This window comes from Mustela lutreola, chromosome 6 (assembly GCF_030435805.1).
Source record: "Mustela lutreola isolate mMusLut2 chromosome 6, mMusLut2.pri, whole genome shotgun sequence".
In the NCBI taxonomy this organism is placed as follows: domain Eukaryota; kingdom Metazoa; phylum Chordata; class Mammalia; order Carnivora; family Mustelidae; genus Mustela; species Mustela lutreola.
In genome coordinates, this window is record NC_081295.1 from 107,931,742 (window position 1) to 107,951,639 (window position 19,898).

General features: G+C 33.7%; 1 protein-coding gene across 1 annotated transcript in view; it reads right to left on the minus strand.

Moving 5' to 3' along the window:
• The window catches only part of EYS (eyes shut homolog), a 1,683,276-nt gene that overhangs the window by 1,140,950 nt on the left and 522,428 nt on the right, over positions 1-19,898 (minus strand). The window lies entirely within an intron of this gene.

The window sequence follows — 19,898 nt, forward strand, 5'->3', positions numbered from 1 at the left end:
TAAATTCCTAACATAGTAGGCCAGTGAAACAGATAAGAGAACAACTATGCTACCAATTTCAATTTTCACAACTATTGAGTTTAATTACCAATTGAGAAAACTTCTTCAATTATTTCTTTTATGTAAAATAATTTTCACTGTTTAAAAGACTGAGATATTTAATTCAATATCTTTAGCAACATGTTATGCTTATAATCACCAGAGTATTTATAACAAGGTGTTCCTTTATGCTAAGCATCTGGATTTCATTCCCGTTTTTGCCTGCTTTTAAAAATATCTTTTCTCTAATATTTGAATAATGTGGGAAAACTGAAGAGAAATCAAATAAATGAAAAGTAAAGCATTTGGATCTTGTCTGTACCTCACAGACTCTAGCTCAGTCTAACAGTACCATCTAGCATCTGTCATTCTCTCAGAAATTATTGAGTTCAAGGAGCATTATACTATCAGTTATTTACTAATCCTGCACATAATTTCATCTTCCCCTAAAATTTGCTTGTCATACCCTTTAGCAGATTTATAAATAAAAATTATAAACATTTCCATGATTAGCTTCCACTAATTAAACTTCTGGCTCCCAAGTGTGAATCTGAATCTCCATATTCTCATGTATATAGTATATGCTGAACATATTATAAATATTAATTGATGTATGAACTTCAGTTAGAATCATATAGGCTTACCTGAATTCTTTCATTTGGAAAATTGAAGATCAAAGAGCTTAATGAAATTGGTAATCTCAGAGAATTATTATAAAGATTAAATGATATAATGAATAAAAAGTGTATATATAGTGCCTGATAGCAACAATCTCTACCTACCCATGGTGGTAGCTAGGTGCTGTCACAGAATTTTAAAAAGCGGGTCTGAAAAACAATCTGAGGGGTTTGAAGTGACGGGGGTGGGTGGGAGGTTGGGGTACCAGGTGGTGGGTATTATAGAGGGCACGGATTGCATGGAGCACTGGGTGTGGTGAAAAAATAATGAATACTGTTTTTTCTGAAAATTAAAAAAAAAAAAAAAAAAAAGCGGGGCGCCTGAGTGGCTCAGTGGGTTAAGCCGCTGCCTTCCGCTCGGGTCATGATCTCAGGGTCCTGGGATGGAGTCCCGCATCGGGCTCTCTGCTCAGCAGGGAGCCTGCTTCCCTCTCTCTCTCTCTGCCTGCCTCTCTGTCTACTTGTGATTTCTCTCTATCAAATAAATAAATAAAATCTTTTTTTTAAAAAAAAAGCAATTTAAATTGAAATTTTAAATTTTATAAAGAATTTTAAATAAAATATGCATCTCAACAATGAGGATTGCTTTAATTTCTAGTGGTACTTTTCATTTATTTGTCAATCACATCTTATTTTAAAATGGTCTAATGCATTATTCAATTTGATACCTCCAATAATGCTTTGAAACAAGTAGGACATGTGTTTTTTTATTTGTTTGTTTTGTTTTTTCATTTTTAATTCTCACTTTATAGATGAGATAGCCAGAAGTGCAAAGGAGAAAAATGACTCATCCAAAGTCACCAGTTGGTAAACTTAGGATCTGAAGCCTAGAACTCTTCCTTCAAGTTTCTTTATTTTCTTTCTTTTAATTTTTTCTTTCTTGAAGGTTTCAGTTATAAGACTATCCAATATCTTGAGAAACAATGTTAAAATTAAATATATCAAATCCCAGTAAAATAGCTACTTTACTTAAAGTAGCTTTACTTCTAAGTGGTATTGCATAAATATTTGTTTTTCTGTTTCTTGTATTCTTTCATGAGTACATAATTCCAACTTGACTACTTTAAAAGAGTTCCCTGTGAGTAACCAATAATACTTGAGTATTTAACATATGTGCTGACTGTTTGTTTTATCTTCTCAAATAACAGGTGGCCCAAGATTTCATGTGGTGTCCTTACAAGGATCAAATCCTCAGGAAAGCATCTGGCCATATGTCAATGACTGATGATGCCAAGGTGAGGCTTTTGGAGATGAATGAATATTTGTAGAAAATAAAGTTCTAAAAAACAAAGTCACTATTTATTACTAACAATCAGACCTATACATTTACATATTTGAATCTGCTTTTATATATGTCAGAGAAACTAGTCTCTGATGGATGGAGAAAAACACGTTTTATATGAGAGCTCCAATCTGGTTTTTAGTTTGTATCATAAAATAATTTCAGGATTTAGTATGAACTGGCAGGATTTTCCAAACTCACAGCTAGAAGCAGAATTTTTAGGGACTGAAATATGAAACAAACCAAAACACGTACTCTATGACTTTTCTGAATATACAATTTCCAGTAGTAATGAATTTGAAAATGAATTTAATGTACTTAAAGGTAGACTAGTATATTCTAGTTTGCTGTCTTCCTAGTGAGATAATCAAAAATTCACTGGCATAAAATACATTGAATTCCTTCTAAGAACAACACTTCAATTCTTACATGTTGACTGAAAGAACCAAAACTAACAATAGAAAATAAAGTAGATTTCATTGTTATAAAATAGGACAAAGGAGTATTAAAAAAAAAATTAGCTTCAAAATCTTAATTGATTCACATTTCTAAATATTAACCATTCTATATGTTTATCTCACCTTAAATATTGATATGCAATGACTAAATATTATTTGACAATATTTATATACTTTTTTGTATAAGTATATCAGCTTTTTTGGCTATAAACTTATAAATACAAATATCACAGTATACAGAACTGAAAAGACTCTCTTCTTTTACTAATTAATTTACTCAATATTAATATTCACCATTACTTGTATGCAAAATAAAATACCAATTGAAATTGGAAGGCAAAAAAGAAATGATAAGAACATAAATATAAAATAGTATTATTATATTTTTAATGTCTTAAAAAGTTAAGGGCACATAAAAAAGAAATAAAAAATACAGGCTAATCAGCTAAATCATTCATTCCTTATTTTATTGTTTTATCCATTCACCTATTTGTTCATTCATTCAGTTATCTCAACAGGTATACCACTAAAAAAACTGTATCAATCATGTGTTAGGGGTAATAGTATGAGTAATAGTATGTGCCACTGGGTGGCACAATATGGCTTAGGTCATGATCTCAGGGTCCTGGGATCAGCCCTGCATCAGGCTCCCTTCTCAGCAGGGAGTCTTCTTCTCCCTCTCTACCTATCCCCTCGCCCCAACTCACACTAGTGCCCTCTCTCTCTTTCTCACTCTCCCTCTCAAATAAATAAATAGAATCTTTAAAAAAATAATAATGAATTGTACAACGATCACTAGTATACTCTTGATCACTGAGATCCTTTTGGGAAAAAAAAATGTGGAAAACCATTTAGCTCACTTAAACTGGTAAAGTTTATCTCAAGTAAGCCACTTATTTTATTAGTAAAATTAAAAGTAGAAAACAGGACCAAAGACCATTCTAAAGAGCATCATGAAAGTGTAAAAATGCAAGACATAGAAAAGACTAACATAGGTGAAATGAAACAATGGAAACAGTCTAAAATGTTACAGTAAGGTGAGGCTGAAAACTATAGCAATAACAGTGAAACTACTTTCCTTTGCATTCTACCCTTGAAAATATTGTTTTCCTGTGGCCTCTAAATATGGTAGAGACAGAATCGGGTCACTATAGGGAGCAGAAGATGGATAAAATAGGGGGAACCTGGTAGCATGAAGATCATTCAGGAAGCTATTGTTTTATTTTTGGTAAGAGATTATGAGGACCTAAGCAAAGGCATTAATTAAGTATACCATATTTGAATTACATTTCTGATATAGACTGGAGAAGATTTGGACAATAATTAGTATAAGTTGATGAGAAAGAATAAGTAATGGGGAGTTTTTGGTGGATTTCAGCTTCAGTATTAGAAAGACAATGGTGCCATTCGGTGAGATAGGAAATGACAATAATGAAGATGGGAGAAGAGGGGAGGGTACTGATGCTTAATGTATACTCACTTAACTGCATGATTTAAGATGCTGTCCTATATGTGGTAAGAAATTCAAATAGTGAACTCTAGAAAAATCAAGCCTTGTGATAAAAATTCAAGAACCATTCTAACAACTATTATCTGCAATAAATTAGTGTCAAATAAATTTAACATTGGTCTTTTTATACAAAAATATAAAGCTAATTCATTAAAAATATAGAACAGCTCCTCTATATTGTGTGATATACTCTTCAATATTTTATAATGAACCTATATTTTATAAAACATCCCCTATATGGCAAAGAATAGGTAGGAAAAAAATTATACTAGTCAAAATACCTACAAACACTTGATTGGTAAAAACAATTCTTTCTTTTATGTGTTTTTTAAGGGTGAAGAGATTGAATATGTGCTCTGCATGAATTCAAGGAATTCCATTTTAATATTAATAAAAAATAATCTTTCTATTTAGTTTATCAAGCCTCATTTATACATATATATGTATATATACTATACAAACATATATAAAGATATACACTTCATGATTTGGGACACACACTATTCATCTATCTCTAGATAACTTATAAATCAGGAACTATTTTCTATATTTTTTTAAGCAATGTACATTTTGATGTAAATGAACTATTTGGATATTTCCTTGGAAAATTCTATTTAAATTATCTATGCATTCAAGTATTCTACATGATTTAACCTCTATGCTGTGTGAAAAAACAGTTGATCAATAAACTTTTTCAGAGTTGTTGAATGCAAGTTGTTGATCTGAATTTCCAAAAATAATTCTAGGGTTTTTCAAGATTCAAGGGATTCCTCATTTCATAGCAAGAAGTTGAAATACAAAATGCTTGGGTCAAACCTCTAGTACATTCACATTTAAAGCCTGAAGAAGATCTGGTGAAATGCATGTTGTATTTGCGAAAAAAGCCAAAATTCATACACTTAAAGCCAACTCAATGTTGGACAGTAAAAGCAGATGCACATTTTTGCCATAATAATCATAATACAGAAATGTAAGGATGGGACATTTGATCACTGAGACAGATGGTCAAATTTTAGCAGGTTTTTTTTTTTTAAGCTAGAACAAACATAAGAAAATAATCTTGAAAGTGAATTTAAAAAAAAAGAAAGTGACTTTTTTAATAACAATCTAAATAAGGTAGAATAAAATAGTTGCATAAAAAGGCTGGATACAAGATAGTTGACGCTACCATTCTCTGGGTTTACCTATTGATAAGGAATATGGCTAATACTACAAGCATGAATAACATGAATAATTGCATGATTCGCCTTTAATCATAACCTCAGTTTATATTTAAAATGTATAAATTTGATATCTTTAAATTCTTATATTTTGTATTTTATTTTTGTGTTTTGACAGCATGTGTGTATAAACAAAATAAATTGATGATGTTTTCCTATTACTTCTGGCTCTTGGTTTTCCCCAAAATGGATCCTTTGGACGAATCAATGTAAATTTGCTTTTAAGTATAATTTTCTAAATATTCAGATAAATTCAAAGAAATTTTTATCTAAATATACATATACATGTGAATGAGAATGTATAATATAAAGCATATACACTGTGTTCAAACACTATTCAATCTGCATTTATAAAATATATATAGCATATTTAAAAATACATAAAAATAAATATAAAAATATAATGTAACAAACAAATATATATCATATATATATCATATATATAACATTTTATCTTGTTTTATTTTATTTTTTTAAAGATTTTCTTTATTTATTTGAAAGACAGATCACAAGTAGGCAGAAAGGCAGGCAGAGACAGAGGGGGAAGCAGGCTCCCCACCAAGCAGGGAGCCCAATGCTGGGCTCGATCCCAGGACCCCAAGATCATGATCCGAGCCGAAGGCAGAGGTTTAACTCACTGAGCCACCCAGGCACCCCTATAACATTTTAAATACAGTTGGAGAACATATAAAATCATAAAATTTCTACATATATTCTTTTTCTTTCAAGTACAGTTTGACTAGGAGACAGACATTTAGAATACAAAATAAGAAGCAGAGTGTTATTTAAAGAAATGAAAGTACTGAGATATGGAACTTAAATTTATGAACATTTTGAAAAATAATTCATAAATGTGCATTATGTCAGAAGTTTTACAGGGAGAAACATTTTAAACTCCAAATTTAATAAATGTCAGACTTTAAGTTTCAAAAGAAAATCAACTGAGCAAGCAAAAGCCTAAGTACTTTCATACATTTTGAAAATGTATTATAAGCAAATAAGAAATGAAATAAATCTTTAGTTTGTTGTTGGGACTAGCAGTATAATAAAAGCTGTATCTGTTATAAAATGTATGTTTGTATTTGATGTATATATGTATCAGCAATTTATAGCCTAATTACTAATCATGCATTCTTAGTTCTAAGGTTGTATGCATATAACATAATTAATTATGGACTGTAGCACAATTTTGGTTAGCCAATCCAAAAAATACTTAAAAGGAAAGCTAATAAGTATTTACAGATATAAAAATTATTATGCGCCCATTTTCCATTAAAATTTAAAATATCTCCGGGGCACCTGGGTGGCTCAGTGGGTTAAAGCCTCTGCCTTCGGCTCAGGTCATGATCCCAGGGTCCTGGGATTGAGCCCCACGTTGGGCTCTCTGCTCGGCAGGGAGCCTGCTTCCTCCCTTCTCTCTCTCTGCCTGCCTCTCTACCTACTTGTGATTTCTTTCTTTGTCAAATAAATAAAATCTAAAAAAAAAAAAAAAAAAAAAAAAACCTTAAAATATCTCCTTTAAAATACTTTAGATAATATTCACACTGCCTTTTGTTTCTTCTTAAAGGAGGTATGAGATTGTAGGAATAAATTAGAAGGAGAAGTGGAGAAATCTCTTATAAAAAATGTCACTTCAGGTCCCCTGTCTTATATGAGCTATGTGGAAGTTATCTGTATGTATGATCCTACTTTAAAGAAGTGGCATTTGGTCAGTCAATCCTTGGAAGCTTGTATAAATTGATGCTCCATAATAACTAAGGAAGAAATACCAGAATTATTATAGTAAAGAGTGGGGAAAAAAATCAAAAGCTCAGCAAAATAAGCATGCTAAACTATGTATTTTATGTAAGGGCACAAGACTGGTCTTGTTCTGTAAAAGGATGTGGAGACGACTCTTTTTATCAAAGTGGTAATATATATGCTTTTCACAGGAGCATGAACTTCATTGAGAATCTTAGTTGTCCTTCACACACAAAGACTGATTATAGGAGATACTGTTACCAAAATTGGCTTCTTGTGGAGTTAACAGGATTGGGGGAATTTCAAAGGACTAGGTAATGGCACATAATCTTTAGAGCAAATAGGGTAAAATTATAATGATCACTAACTTTAGAGAGGTGGAAAGTGGGGTTCTGATCCTCAGAGAGCCATGGTTATATGTCATAAAACACATTGCCTCTAGATGCAGGATAGATTAGTAGACAAGGATATTCTTCAATTTGCATAATCAAAATAAATCAAGACTGGATAATGAGGAGGATGAGGGCAGCCTCCCCAGCTAAATATGATGATCCTTTGCCCAGATTTCAGACCTCAAACCCACTAGTTGAAAGAGAGGCCAGGTGCCCAGGAGAAAACACACTGTAACACCACAAGATATAGCAATGATTCCAGCAACAGGATCTATAGTCATATTACTTTTGTAACTACATTTAGGAGGAAGAATGACAAACATTTCAAGGATGTTGGACTTTCAACATCTGAAATCTAAGTTTCATAAGTTTCATTGTCCTAGTATGCGAATGGAGGCATATGGAGGCAAGGGAATAAATGTACCTGACCCAGGCGTAGCCCACAATGGGTCCACTAGTTCCAGCTGACATTACCCAGGCCATAAAGATATACTTGAAACAGATGTAATTTTTCATTGGTAGAACTTTCACTCCATTTTTTTTTTTTGGGGGGGGGGCTTGGGGATTAGAATTATAAAGAATATTAATTGGGGAGCACCTGGGTGGCTCAGTCTTTGAGAGGCTGCCTTTGGCTCAGGTCATGATCCCAGGGTACTGGGATCCAACCTTGCATCTGGCTCCCTGTTTGGCGGGAAGGTTGTTTCTCCCTCTCCCCCGCTTGTATTTCCTCTCTCACTGTCTCTCTCTCTCTCTGTCAAATAAATAAATAATTTTTTTTTTTTTTAAAAAAGAATGTTAATTGGAGCCACTAAACCTCTCTCTTCCCTAAACTCCCACTCCCCAGCCAGGAACATAACTTAAAAATAACCTAGCACCCTAGAGGAAAAGCAGAAATGTGCCACCTTTGAGGAAAAAGTTAGGTTCCCTATCATTTCTCCACTCCATTCACCAGACTGGTCCCTACAAAAATAGAGATATAAAATTATTATGGGCCCATTTTCCTTTGAAAATGGGGATAAATTATAAAAGTTTGGATATATGGGGACAAATTATAATTTGTCATCACTTTGAAGATGACAATGACAATGGACAACTCAAGCTTCACCAAGCAGTAGTTCAACTGCTGCCATTGTTCTAGAAACCTTATTTGATCAAGCAGAATACCACTGCCTCAGATACACAGTATGTGGCCAAGTATGCAGAATGCTTTTCGTTTCTTTTCCTATTGGACAGGAGGGTCAGAAATAGAGTACATACATTTGGAACAGAATATAATATACATGTAATATCATAAGATTACATTATCTCTCCCACTGTATCATAATATAATTTGAACATAACTGGACTGTGTGGACATTCTGCAGAACTGTCACACTAATCCATAATATTTATGACATTATTTATTATTATGTTACTCAAACTGGATAAGCAATAAATGGCAAATAGGATGAAAAGCTTGTGAAGATATACATGTTCCAGGTGGTGACAGATAAACTTTATGAAGACTTAAGGTCCTGTTCCAAACGAAGGTTTTAGAGATCCAATGTTCTAGAGCATGCTGGGATAGATCTTCCAAATTAAGGACAAATCATTTCATGTTATACTTCACGAACTAAAGACAAATTAGCGCATCTTATACCATACATCACTAAAAGGGAAGTGCAACACTTGGAAGAATTCTTGTGTTATAATGGCAGAAATATTGCTCTAACCCACTGACCTAGGGATATAAATGCCTGGCCACCTTTAATGAATCCCAGAGCAGAAGACTTGGTAACAGGTTCAGGCCAAAGTACAAGCAGATATGCCTTTTGCACTAGGAAACTCAACAAGTCTTGTAGTATTTGGTTTATTAGTGGTACTAGTGATGGCAAACCCCAGGAGATGAATTATTACATAGACCTCTAGGGTTAGCGCAAGACCAGAACTCTTCCAGTGGATGGTAAAGAGAATATAAAGTGAATTGGGAGGAGAGAAATGAAGTATATTAGTTACGGACTGTGGACCAGCTGCAGAGGTAGGTGTTAGAACTTACTACTCATCCTTTTATAATTTATCCCCAGAAAAGAAGCTAATTACAGTCCTAAGTAGCATTTTATAGAACTTATAAGAAGCAAATATATCCGAGCATATTCAGGTAAATTTTCCCTTTCTCTCTTCCTGCCTGCTCTCCTTCTTTCCCTCTCCCTCCCTCCCTTCTTTCCTTCTTTTTTCATTTATTCATTTACCTTTATAGACAGGTATAGTGGTATAGTTGATACTCACAAAAAATGCCACACCTTTAGTGAGTATATCTTGATGAGTTTGGACATATGCACACAACTGTGATACCATCATCATTATCAAGGAAATAAACATACATATCTCTTCCAAAACGTTCTTGTATTCTTTTGTGTGTGTGTGTATTTTGTGTAAGAACATTTACCATGATATCTATCCTCTTAACATATTTTAAAGTGTACAATACTATATTATTAACTATACATGCTAGTGGTTGTTATTCAACCTAGTACCGAACTCCTCATTTTCCCTTTTCCTGAGAACATTGGTGGCTGAGGGCTATAAAAGCTGGAAAGACACTTTACTCAAAGTCACTCTCTTTTTCAGGACTGCTCATACCCAAAGACTGGTAGATGCAGGAATATAAAGCCTAAGCCCCCATGCCTCAATGTGGGACAACTCTACTGGGTCATCCCTCTCTAGAGTTCCCAGTAGGACTGAGGAGTCTCCACTGTCTTTACATCGCAATTCACCTTCTGCTTCTGTCTGATTATGAATTTTTTTAGACCCACATATATTTTCTTTTTAAAAAATTTTATTCTAATAAAAATGGCATATAAAAGCACTGCACTTACATCAAGGGTACCCTACAATAAACTTCTAGCATGCAAATTTCCATCTCAGAGTTGATTCCTGGGGAATTAAATTTGTGATGAATTCATTATGAGTGAGTGCCAAATGCTTTTATTCTACTTCTAGAAATATACATATGCATTGGCACGGGGACATGTTTCATGTTCTTTTCTGTTTTGTTGTTTATAATGGCTAAAAATAAAAAATAATACAAATGACATTAAGAGGGCACTGGTTATACTATCTGGTATAATTAAAATAAATGATATGCTTTTGTATGTAATGAATTAGACATCATTTTAAAATGTTATCATATACCACAGAAAGTACAACATATAAAAAAATTAAAAAGCCTATAACTTATAAATTTAATTCCAATTGTGCCATATTTGTATATATATACTTCTATAATTACAGAAAAATTTTAGAAGTTTACAAGAGGCAATAAGGCATATGGAGTTAAAATATGTATCAGAGGGTCAGGTGTTCTGGAGTCAAATGTCTTATAGTAGCTATGTAAACTTGCATATGTTCTATCTCAGAGCCTCCATTCTCTAAAAATGGGTACGATAAAATATCATTCTCAGGTAGGGACTATATTAGGGACAATGTTAGCTACTATCCATGAAATATTTAGAGAAGTACCTGAGATATAGTGGACACTTTAAGGCTATTATTATTAAATATACTGAGCAATGTGTTGGGTGAGAGATGGAGAGTTTTTTTTTTTTTTTTTTTTTGTTAATGTAATTCTGTACCAATAACTTTTTCACTTAGATCATGTAATATTCTTAGACTAGAACAACTTTTTTTAGTGGCTTGATTTTCTTTCTAATTTTGAAGCCTACTTTCATTCCATAGCTTGGGTTAGCAGCCCACAGTTTTCGTTTTTTCTTTTATTTGTTCTATTTTGCCTTCCACATATAGAGATCTGTGTGTGGTACTCGCCCATAAAGAAGGTGAATGCATTCTTTTTGGATCCCTGCCCTGTGGTTCTGGTGGCTCCTCAGTCCTTTTAACAACATTTTTTGGAAATCTGATTAATACATATTTCCCTTTATATTTGCAGGACAGCTCTGTTATTGGGTGACAGCACCAGGAGTCATCATGCATCAGTCTAACCCTCTGCTTAGCTTGGCATCATTACCAAAGTGATGATGTGGATGTGTCCATTTTTCTTGCTTTTGCTTTCTTTCTCCTTGGCAAGAAGCGTGCTGTTGCTCCAGAGAGAAGTCCCCTTTCCCTGTTGGGTTTCTGCTAGAATAGGCTTTCTATGAGTCCTGAAGCTCCTCAGAACAGCAACTTCTGAATTCTTGCCTCTAGTCCTCACATTTCTAAAATAGAAGACAAGATTTGCACTTCTCTAGATTCTCCACCATTATGCTGAAGAGATTTTTTGGACACAGTTCTATAATTTTGTTTATCTGCTCATTTTCCTCTCTGATACTCATGCTGTATTTTGTTTAAATCCATAATATTTCTAGGAAATGAATGATGTTACCCGCTTGTTGCAAAGACTAATACTATCTTCCTTCTTTGTTGATATAAGAAAAGTTAACTTAGACAGTTATAATGAATTTGACATCTTAGTAAGAATTTTCAGACTACCATGTCATTAGTGATACCATAGAAATAAACTTTGGTTATATGAAGAATTGGAGGTATTTATTGAAGAAAGTTTATTATTTCTTCACATATGCTCAACAACAAGATATCCGATTTCTTATAAGGTGATGCAGAGGTTCTCTTCTGTAAATATTTTGTAGAGTGACACTAATGATTTCATTTCCTTTTGGGATGCCTTTAGCAGTGAGTAAATGCCAAGTCAAGTTGACTACTCACAGTAGAAATGTTGTATGGTGGAAATAATAGCCCAAACTTTGACACTGAAGCCTGGGAAATTGAACATATCAAGTTGCTGAAAGAGCATATTGCTTTCCAGAGCTTGATTGTGCGTAAATAAAAACAAATGATCTTTTAGTGTTTTGCTTTGAGTGCAGACGTGTATAAACTATCAATCAATATACTTCAACTTATTTTGCTCCAAACATGAAAATATTTTCTAATTTGAGAGTATATTATTGGGTTTAATATTTTATCCAGATTTTCTAAAGTGAATGTTTGAAATTCAATAATTCTAATTATATAAAGACTACTTTATTTATATCTGTATTACATCCAGTGTTACACTTCAGAATATTGGGTAATATATTAATCCCAGTGCCACTAGAAGGTGCAATCATGAAATATGTAAAATTCTGAGTATGGGGCTCCACCAGCTGACTCTTGCTGATCCATTCACCAGTTATTCATGGCATTTATGCTGTTGTCTAAATGACCATCCAGATTAAGGTCCCATTCTGTTTTGTTTTAAGAGTTTTCCTGTTCTCTCTCCATCAAATCTTACCTGTCTGCCTCTCATTTCCTAGTAATTTATTTAACACCTGACTAAATATGCTATTTTTAGCAATGGATGAAATGTTTATCCTTTTTCCACACATTTTCACTTTGATAAAAGCCTTCAATGTCTCTATTAAAAAGTGTTTGTTTGCCACATCTGCTATTAAAACCAGACAATATTTTAATGTTTTGAAGGATAATAGCTGTTCCAATATCAGGCATTATGTTCATTTTAATTGAATAAATAGATCCACTAACACCTGAATTTACTGTTTATTGTTTTTACACTTTTATTATATCTATAAAGCTTTGATTGAGAGAGAACACAAATATATTGGAATTTTTGAATGTTCACTTGTTTTCCTATTTTTATACATAAATCTATACATTTTAGAGTAGGATTTAATGTAATTTATGTTCATCTGTATCCTCCTAAACTCTAAATATATAACCTGGCTTTCACATGCCAAAGTCTTTTTATTTTTAATATCAGATTATAGATAGTGTAATATAGAACTGAAAAAGTGGTGTGGACATTATCAGTTACCTATACGATACCTGTTCTCCCTTGCCTATTCCTTCAGATAGCTGATTTTTTTTTTCAGGTATCTACTCCCTCCTCTGTATTTTACATATTAAATGGGAAGTTGATCCTATACTGAAACTCTATGTCAAGGGTGTGACTGCTCTAAGACAGTGAATTTCAACTTTGACTACACATTAGAATCATACACTAGTTTTTCAAAATCCTAAAGCTCAGATTGCATCTGAATCCAATTAAATCTAAGTCTCTCAGGATAGGATGCAGATCTTAGTATTTTTTTAAGTGGTTCCAGTGTGCAGCTAAGTTTACTCAACTCCTGAAGTATCTTGTTTAGGAATTAGGACTAAACTAAGTAGCATTGATTTAGCCTGGGCATTTGACACAATGCATAAGATGGGCATTTATTGATGTCTTGTGAGAAGTATGTCCCCTGCAACACCTCTAATGAGGAAGCCTCCAGAAATAATGCTCTCTCTCTTTCATTTGATGCCATTAGGTATTTATGTGAAAGTAGGAAGGCTAATATAATTTTGCCACTATGAAGGAGTATTTTACTGACACTGTAGGGGCTAGGGTAGGCTGCCCAAAGATGGGCCACTTTGGCATGAACATTATTTTGTATTAAAAGCAATCAAAACCCAGCAGATTCAGGAAAAGCTCTTTACTGCCCTCTCAACTGTCTGCCTGAGGGAATTAACAGAACTTAACAGAAATTCCTCTTTACCTAAGAAACTGACCTGCATAATAGGGGAACCTTTGTTTTACAAACATCTCCTACCTTCCTGCTAATGATCCTTCTGCATTTTGTGTCTCCAGACCCTATCCCTCTCCTTAGCTCATATAAACTTCCTGTTGCCTGACTATCTTGGAATTTCCATGTCTGTGTGGAATCCCCATATGGAGGAAATTAATTTGTTTTTCTCCAGTGACTCTGTCTCATCTCAGTTTGATTCTTAGTCTACGTAGGACCTTGAACAGCAGAGTAAGTTCTTCCTCCCTAACAATACATTCAGTATACATAATATGGGGCAGCCAAATGAGAGTCTGAGGAACGGGGTTATTTCCTCCTCCCGTGGCTCACCTTATCTCTGGACTTTCAATTAAATGAGCTGGTAATTTTGTTATCAGTTAAGCCAGTCTGAATCATATTTTCTGATATTTTTAGTTGAAACCCTCTTGTTGGGTCCCCAAATAATGGGTCCATGGTCAAAGGAGAGAGACTGATACAAAGCAAAGGTCAAGGAAAGCTTTATTTCGTGCCAAGCATCTAAAATCAAACTGACCAGCCAGGGACTGTCTCTTGCAAAGAGGCGACCGCTCCCTGCCTCCCAGACTAACTTTTATAGAGCAAAGATCGTGTGGTTGGGCCTGGCCACACAGGTGGCCAATAAGATTGTAACACACAGAGAAAGCTGTACAGTCATGCTAGATCACACACGGGTGGCCAATTGAACTACAATTTACCCTATAGTAGACATTTGAACCAGCCCATCACCTTGGTCAGAATTGGCGCCCAAAAGGCAGGGCCCACAATCCTTGGTAGCTAGGGAGACAGTACGTATGCTCTACTGATTAGATGTCTCCACCTGACCCCACTCATCCCTGCATTCGGGCTGTTATCTCCACCTGACCTGATCCACCCTTGTATTTGGGCTTTGTTACCTAGGACTGGTTTCCCGGACTTGTTTTTTAGTAAGTTCCCCTGGGGGGGTGCAGGGTCAATTTAAGTTTTACTGCATAAACAACAAAATGGCCGTTCAACCAACATGGTGCCGCTCTGGCTAAACAGGCCCTTACACTCTAATATGTGTCTAAGAATTATATATTTCTGGTAAATAAAAATATTATTTACAAACACTTTAATATGTTGCATTTTTTTTGCATGTGCTTAATCAATAAGGAAAACTCATTAAAACTATTTTGATAGTTCAACTGGTATAGCAAAAACTTTTAGCAACTAGTTCAAAATCTTCAGTTTTTTAAAGATCACTGATTGAAATACAAAAAGGGCTTGTTTTGGGGGCATCTGGGAGTCTCCATTAAGCCTCTGCCTTCAGCTCAGGTCCTGATCTCAGGGTCCTGGGATCAAGGCTGGTGTCAGGCTCCCTGGTCAGCCAGGAGTATGCTTCTCCCTCTTCCCTGCTGTGCTTTCTCTCTCTCTCAAATAAATAAATATGAAATCTTAGGGAAAGAAAAAAAAAAAAAGGCAGTTACTTTGCCTGAGGGAATGAAAGTAGGACTTTAAGTCTGAAATCAATGCACTCTATAGACAAAAATATTTACAGATCCATAATTGAGTTATTTACAGCTGGTCCCTTTATTGACATGGCAATGTCTGAAATATGAACACAAATATACAATCCTAAGTTTTATTTAGTTATCCTGTTCTATAGTTCAGGTGCTATAAAGTGTAATTTTGATTAAATAAGTCTCATTTTTTCTGACTTTAAATAATTTATTGAGCCAGTTATAGCCCACTATTATTAAAAAGAAAGTCATTCCTAAGTCATCTGAAGCTCTTTAGGAATCAAAGCCCAATCATGTTTTTTCCATTATTCCTTCAAAAAGAACAACTGCCTTAAATTTGGTTTATCATTTCCAGATACTTCTTTATAATTTTATCAATGTATATATTTTTAAAAAACAGTTTTCTTTAGTTTTGTGGAATTTTTAAAATTTTAAATGTTATTATGTATGCTATATAACAACTTTTTCTCATATCCACTTGCGTTCTTTTGAATTTGCTTTTTGATAAATATCTCAAGATATATAAAATCATAGACATTATTTCTTTGGTATCGTTAAGAAAATACACTCATTTTCAATGTCTGCCAGAACAAATCTTGATAAAATGTGACATTTTGATGTGTTAATATACTAGTAATAGCAAGTGAGATTGAACTTTAATTCTAACATATGTAACAATAATCTAGGCAATTTATTTATTTATTTATTTACTTCCCTAAATCTGGCTGAAAAGTTCTAAGAAATATAGAGATTTTGGAAATGCTGGGAAGTAAAATTTGAGACGAGAAAATGGAACAGAGGAAATTAATATTTGTGAATTCCTCATATGTGCAAAACTCGGGACCGTATGCATGTTCTATCAACAAGACTGAAAAATAAGCACCATTCTTATGAAGACTCCAAGTTGCTGAAGAACACTGGGTTAAAAATGGCAAGGTTCAAAGTGTATCAAAGACTTAAATATAAAATGCAAAACCATATAACTTCTATTAGATAACATAGGAGAAAATCATAATCTTGGGTTTGGTGATGACTTTTTAGACACAACACCACAAACATAATTTATAAAAGAAAAAATGATAAGTTGGATGCTGCCAGGGAGCAAGAATTCCTCTCCACTTCAAGGGTCCTTCTAGCTAAACTAAGAGTCAAATTGATATAAAACAGGTTAACAAGAGAAAAGTAAACTTAATAGTATACCATTAGGGAATCCACACAGACATGGAAATTCCAGACAGGCAGAGTGAGGTATACATGTCATTCTGAGCTAAAGACAAGAACGTAGGGATTTGGAACTTCAGAGGAAAGGAATGCACTTCACAGGGCAACAGGAAGAGTAGGTGTTTGGTAATTAGATGCTTGCCCTACCATACAGATAGTCACTCAGATAAAATTTATCTCTGCTAATAACTCTTATTCTAGGAAAGATCCCCAATTAAAATTCTTCCCTTGTATTTAAGGAAGGGACAAAAGTTTCTCTTGAGCCCCTAGGGTCTCAATTGCCTTCAACTCAGAATAATGCTCACACCAAAGTGGCCCATCTTGGAGCAGCCCGCACTTGGCCCCTACGACTTCATTAAAACTAAAATATCTACTCTGAAAAAGACACTGTTAAGAGTATAAAAAGATAAAGAACATACTAAGAGAAAATCATTATAAAATACATATCTGAAAAAGGACCTGCTTCTAAAATATACTAAGAACTCTTAGAACTTAACAAACAATTCAGTTTAAAAATTGAGAAAATATGTTAACAGATACTTCATCAAAGGGGATATAAAATGAGAAATACACCCAGGAAATGATGCCCAACACCACATATTGCTGGGAATTCCAAATAAGACAACAATGAGAAGTCATAGCCTACCTAATTGAATGACTAAAATCCAAAACATGGATAGTATCTAATGCTGGTAGGGACTAGAGACAACAGGAACTCTCATTCCTTGCTGGTGAGAATGCAAATTGGTACAGCTACTTTGGAAGATTTCAGGCAGTTTCTAACAAAGGTAAACAAACATAAATAAGCTTACCACAAAACTCAGCAGACTCCTAGACTTAGATATTTACCTAAATAAGTTGGAAATCTTTGTATGCACATAAAGTGTGCACCCACGTTTATAGTAGCCTATTAGTAATTACCAAAAATTGGAATCAATGAAGTCATCCTTCAATAGGTAAATAGATAAAAACCAAACAAAACACCTATAGTATATCTATATAATGGAATATTATTCAGCTATAAAAAGAAGTGAGCTATCAAGCTATAAAAAAAGACATAGAGGAAATTTAAAAGCATACTGCTAAGTGACATAGAAGAAATTGAAATGCATATTACTAAGTAAAAAAAAAGTCTCAAATTACACACTATCATTCTATCTATATGACATTCTTGAAAGGGCAAAACCATAAAAACAATAAAAAGATAAGTATTGCTGGAGGATCAAGGAAGGGGAGGATGAATAGGTAGAATACAGAGATTTTTTTTTATGGCAGTAAAACTATTTTGTGTGAAAATATAATGGTAAATGCATTTATCAAAACCTTTATAACTATACAACACAAAAAATGAAGCCTAATGTAAACCATGAACTGTGGCTAGCAATAATGTACTAATATCAGTTAACCAGTTATAATAAATGTAGCGAACTAATCTAAGAGTTAATAATAGGAGATACCATATTAATGCAAATTTTTAATAATAGGAGAAACTGTGTATGTGAAGGGGCAAGAAGGTATATGGAAGCACTGTATTTTATGTACAATTTTTCTGTAACCCTAAAACTGCTCTAATAAAAATAATAAAGCCTATATAAAAAAGTTTTCAGAAAAAAATGGCAGGGCTAGAATTTGAACCAGATCAATACCTGATCATTGAGAAGACAAAACCTGAAACTGCATGTGAACAGATTAGAAATAATCAATCCACTAAGGATACATTAAAATAAGAAAGTGTGAAGCCCAAACATAAGATGCAAATTAACGAAAAGAATGTGGGATTCTGAGAACAGTCAGAAACACGGATGAAGTGGTTTCAATAATTAAGCAGAGCTAGACAAGGAAAAATTCTCCTTTTCTTTTCTTTTTTTTAAAATTTATTTATTTTGACAGACAAAGATCACAAGTAGGCAGAGAGGCAGGCAGAGACAGAGGAGGAAGCAGGCTCCCTGCTGAGCAGAGAGCCAGATGTGGGGCTTGATCCCAGGACCCTGAGATCTTGACAAGCTGAAGGCAGAGGCTTTAACCCACTGAGCCACCCAGGCGTCCCCAAAATTCTCCTTTTCAAGAGATCTGTTTCTTTAAAAGAAAATAACTTGAATCAAGTACATAATTTAAATGAAATGAATATCAATACATGTCTCTCTAAAACTTGGTACTAGAGGATGGATGCACTGACTGAAAATAATAAGACAAAGGTCCAATAGCATTCTAAACCATAAGCAAATATGTGGCAATCAGGACAAGAATATTTAGTAGTTACTTAAAAAAAAAATACATTTCAAACCAGAATTTTTTTTTTTTAAAAAGGGCTAGGTATATGCACATTTATTCATTATACATTAACTGAATGAACAGTCATTAATTTATTTATTCACAAGCCTTCATTAGTTTCTTGAAGCATGCAGGATACTTGGTGTACAATAGCATTCTAATGAAATAAAACACATTTGCCTAATTCTAGCAAGGGAAAGGGACATAAAATAAAGAAATGGATTTAAGTAACCTAAAATTGCAAATCATGGTAAGTCTGGTAAGAAAAGAGTACGGGATATTAGATTGGGAATAAGAGAGGCTTATAGACCATTTTAAGTTGATATCCAACTCTTAAGGACCTCAGGAAAAGGGATGAGAAAGAGAAAAAATTGTAGTATATGAGACAGAAGGAATAACAAAACAAAAACAAAAACAAAACAAAACAAAAACCTTCAGTGTGTTTGAAACAGTGAAAGAATACTAGTACAAGGTTTGGTGCTAGAAATTAGAATTATATATATATGAGTATTTGTGTGTGTGTGTATGTACACACAGATGTTTTCTCCCTTTAATTGTTTTTAATTAAAAATATTTTGAGAGCCATTTATATTTATTATTTTCTTCTAAGTTTATGATACATGCTAAAATAATAGCTATGTTCTCATTACAGTGTAAGTCAAGGATTATTGACATGTCACAATACCACAGAAGTCTTGGGACCCCTCTGCCTGCCACTTTGCCTGCTTGTGCTCTCTCTCTCTCTCTGACAAATAAATAAAAAAAAAAAAATCTTCAAAAAAAAAAAAATACCACATAAGTCCTAACCTCCAGGTATTATAAAGGAATACAGAGAAATGTTTAGAATCCTAGTAGATTTTATGTAAAAAAAAACTCAAAAATCACATTTCATAAGACTTTTAACTTCTCAAAATATTTCAAGTGACTTCAAGCCATAAACACAATCTCTTTTAGGAAAAATTAAAGTGCAAACATAATATTTTAAACTTCTGAAAAAGGAGACAGGTAGATCTCTAAATGATCAGTATTAGCAAAGAATTGTTA